Genomic DNA, 3,726 nt, shown 5'->3' with positions numbered 1-3,726 from the left:
ATATTTTATATGTGCAGTAACCATACTCTATACATTGGTTCAGCATTCCCAATGCCTGCCTCATCCGCGTACTGAGCACAGGCCTTTTTTTTTATTTTTAGGTTTACGTGCTTGAGTGAAAAACAGTGTATGTTCTGAAAAAAATAATGTATTCTTACTTGTGTCACACCAGATCTGATACATCATAATTTTTCTAACCAACGTGATTAAGTGTTCATGTACTCCATGTATTACTGATACACAATATTCTACTGATACGTTACTAGGGATTTTACTCACCAGCTGTATCTACATTTGTATTCCAGTTTTGGGAAAGATGTCAACACTGCCATCGTTTTCTTTTTTTTTTATATGGAACGCTTCACGAATTTGCGTGTCATCCTTGCGCAAGGGCCATGCTAATCTTCTCTGTATCATTCCAATTTTAGTATATGTGCTGCCGAAGCGAGCACCTGCCATCGTTTTTAATAGTTTTTTATATTGGAGCTGAGTGATGCTTAGGGCTCTTTCTCATGTTATCTGCTGTGATCCTTCTGCTGGGTGAAAAGACTGACTGCTGACAGAATGCCAAAAAGTAAGAGATGCCCGTTTGTTTTGCAAAACCCATTAGGGGGCACGGTTTAGTAAAAAAAAAAATTACATGAGTTTAGTTAGAGTCTCGGACAAGCCGATGTTTTGTTTGCTTTATGCTATGAACTTTCTGTACAAATTACTGTATCAAAACTATGTTTGTTTGGTGCCTTGCTGAATAAAAGTGCAGGACAAACCTTCTTGGACTGTCCCTGGGTGTTTCTATCTTGTGCAAGGATGACTGCTGCCAATACCATTTGAGCCTGTTTCCCTTACAAAGTGGTGTTTAGATACCGGCAGTGCTTTAAGGAGATAGTTGCCTATTTGGAGGTAACAAAAACAAGCCAATTTAGCAGTGTTTTGTTTTTTTGTTTTTTTTTCTGGCCCAATATTTACAAAACTGTATTGTAAACCTTGGTATTAATGTCAAAATAATACAACCCAACCTTCACTTTTTAACTCTGCTGGAGCCCATAAAAAGACTTTTTTCAGAGGGTTGCCATGAATCTGGTTGGGCCACTGTCATAGTATTAGTTTTTCAAAAATATATCACCAGGATAGAAGCAATACCTCTACGAAATATGTCTTCCAAGCAGTGGTCGCCAACCTTTCGTACCTCATGAACCACTAAACTCACAATTTTGAATCCCGCAGATCACAAACATGAATTTTACATTCCTTATACACACAATGCTTCAGCTCTCTGCTCCCCTCCCCCTGCATTGCACTGCTGCCTCATATACACAATGTTCCAGCTCTCTGCCCTACCCCATACACACACACACACACACACACACTTTGCATCACACTTCTACCTTGCACTAACTCGTCATTAGATCTCACCTCCTTATCCAGACATGTTCTAGAATTCCATGCACCCTCCCACAACCTGTGTTCAGCGCTACTATTGGAAATCCCATTCTTCTTAACCTCCCGCTCTCTGCACTACTCTTGTTGCCTCCCTCTGAGTTCACAGGTATCAGAACTACAGAGGAGGCATCAGGCATCAATGTGCATTGACAGTATTGACTGTCAGCACACATTGAGAACAACACTGGAAACAACATTGGGCGTTATACATTTGCCATAATGTTGATTTTGTTTCAGAAGCCTTGGAGACCACCAACATTTTCTCATGGACCATCAGTGGTCCACAGACCACTGGTTGGTGACCGTTACTCCAAGGTTTTGGTGAAAGAGCTGTACCACGTTTTCCTATAGGGGTATTGTCAAGGGCATTTTTAACAGATCAAGGAACCCTTTTCATTTCAAAACTAACCAATGAGCTGTGGCAGTTGTTGAAATTTACATACACACCTCATTGTACCATCCTTAAACTAATAGGCTGGTAGAACAGTTTAATAGAACCCTGAAAAAATCTGCATTTCTTTAGTAGATAATTACTTAAAGGGGTTGTAAATCCTCGTGTTTTTTTTCACCCTAATGCATCCTATGCATTGGCTTGATATCTTTAAAATTGCGTACACCTGGGAAATAGTAACAAACTATGGTACTTAAAAATCTCTGTAGGCGATGCTTTAAAAGCCTATACAGGTTACCAGTTTAGTCCTCCATGCGGTTTCTTCACTAGCAAGTGCCGTGACTGGTGGTTCTCATGCACACGCCTGGGAGTGACATCACACGTCTCCAGCCAGTCACAGAACCGGAGTCCGCTGCCCCCGGAAGGAAGAGGGCTGAAGATGAATGCGGCAACCAGCAGAGACTTTTGCAGGCTTCGTTTGCAGGTAAGTGGCACCTATTGGGCTAGCCCATTATGCTTTTCCTTTGCAGGGGAAAAAAAGAGGAAGAAAAACCCATCAGGGTTTACTTAAACAGGAGGTCTGGTGTTAGACTTATTGCTCTTTCTATGATGTTCACAACGATAGCTCATATTCACTTTTTTCACTTTTTTTTTTTTTTTTTTTTTTTTTTACATACTGTCACCAGTCAGTGTGCCTGATCACCCCCACAGCAGTTATATGATCGTTCTATATGTTAAAATATTGTGACAAAAAATTACAACTTCAAAACACTCGCCATGCCTCTTACTAAATACCTTGGACTGTCTACTTTAAAAAAAAAAGGTAATTTGGGGGTATTTTGTACTGTCCTGGAGTTTTTGGGCCTCAGGAAATTAGATAGGCCTTCAGTACATCAGGACTGATCGATTTTCAGATATACAGCATTACCATAGTTTGTGGACTCTATAACTTTCCTACAGACTAAATAATATACATTGACTTGGGTTATTTTCACCAAAGAATTGTAGCAGAATGCAGTTTGGCCTAAATCTATTGTAACACTTGGGGGTTATTTTAGCTTAAAGGTAGAGCTTACCAGTGAGCTGAGTCCACGCCAGATATGCCGTTTTAAGGGCTTGTAGGCCCACTTTTATTAAAGAAAGAAAAAAGAAAAGTCCGATAACAAAATAGTTGCCCACACAGGGGTTTCAGCTTTCCACAGCAATAATGTACGTAGAACCAAAAATACCAAGCCACCTGGCTCTCTTTAGCAGCACTGCTGCTCAGACTTCTGCTGCAGCCCTCTTGGCTCTTTAACAGAGTTCCTGTACACCCAGTACCTCAGCACTCTTTACCAGCTTCTTTTTTTCAGCCCACAAGCTTGGACCCTCTGTCTGCTCTGACAGACCGACCTGTGCAGACCTGCACACTTCTCCCTTACTCGCCTGGACTCCTCGGGAGGGTGGAGCCCAGAACCATGGTGTTGGCTTTGTTTTAAGCCCAAGACCCACCTGTGCAATCATCCAGCCAGACTGCTGGCTGGTCACAAAACCCGGTCCCAGGATTGGAGATTCCGTACTACCACATATCCCCCCCCCCCTTTGTTTCGACCCAGAGGGCGGAACACCCAAGTTACTTTTGGCACCTCTGTGCCAGATACGATTTACAGAAGTACCCTCCTGTCCAACCTCGCTTCTCCTAACGGGGAACTCCACCCAATGCCTCCTTTGGTGTCTCCCTCTAAGCCTTACTGTCACTCTGCTATGAGCTTTGATGCAACCTTCCCAACTTTTCTTCCGAGTGCATTTCCATAAGCACTTCCTCTCCTGAAATCTTAATGGGTTCCCGTTGGTCTTTCTACCAACCCTTGTGCCTCCACGCTTCAGGTTCCCAGGTTTCCCCAAAACTTTCTCAG

The 3,726-nt window shown here is 42.5% G+C and overlaps 1 non-coding gene across 1 annotated transcript; it reads right to left on the bottom strand.

The window, feature by feature from the left end:
• Nucleotides 1–345: 345 nt before the first annotated feature.
• On the bottom strand, nucleotides 346–452 carry LOC143937581 (U6 spliceosomal RNA). Its single transcript, XR_013263678.1, has one exon. It is a non-coding gene; the product is annotated as a U6 spliceosomal RNA (small nuclear RNA).
• Between the last annotated feature and the right edge of the window lie 3,274 nt (nucleotides 453–3,726).

The sequence above is a fragment of the Lithobates pipiens genome, unplaced genomic scaffold (genome assembly GCF_037356315.1).
Source record: "Lithobates pipiens isolate NorthernLeopardFrog02 unplaced genomic scaffold, aLitPip1_a1.2 Scaffold_28, whole genome shotgun sequence".
NCBI classification, from domain to species: Eukaryota; Metazoa; Chordata; class Amphibia; order Anura; family Ranidae; genus Lithobates; species Lithobates pipiens.
This window is presented reverse-complemented; position numbering and strand designations above follow the sequence as displayed.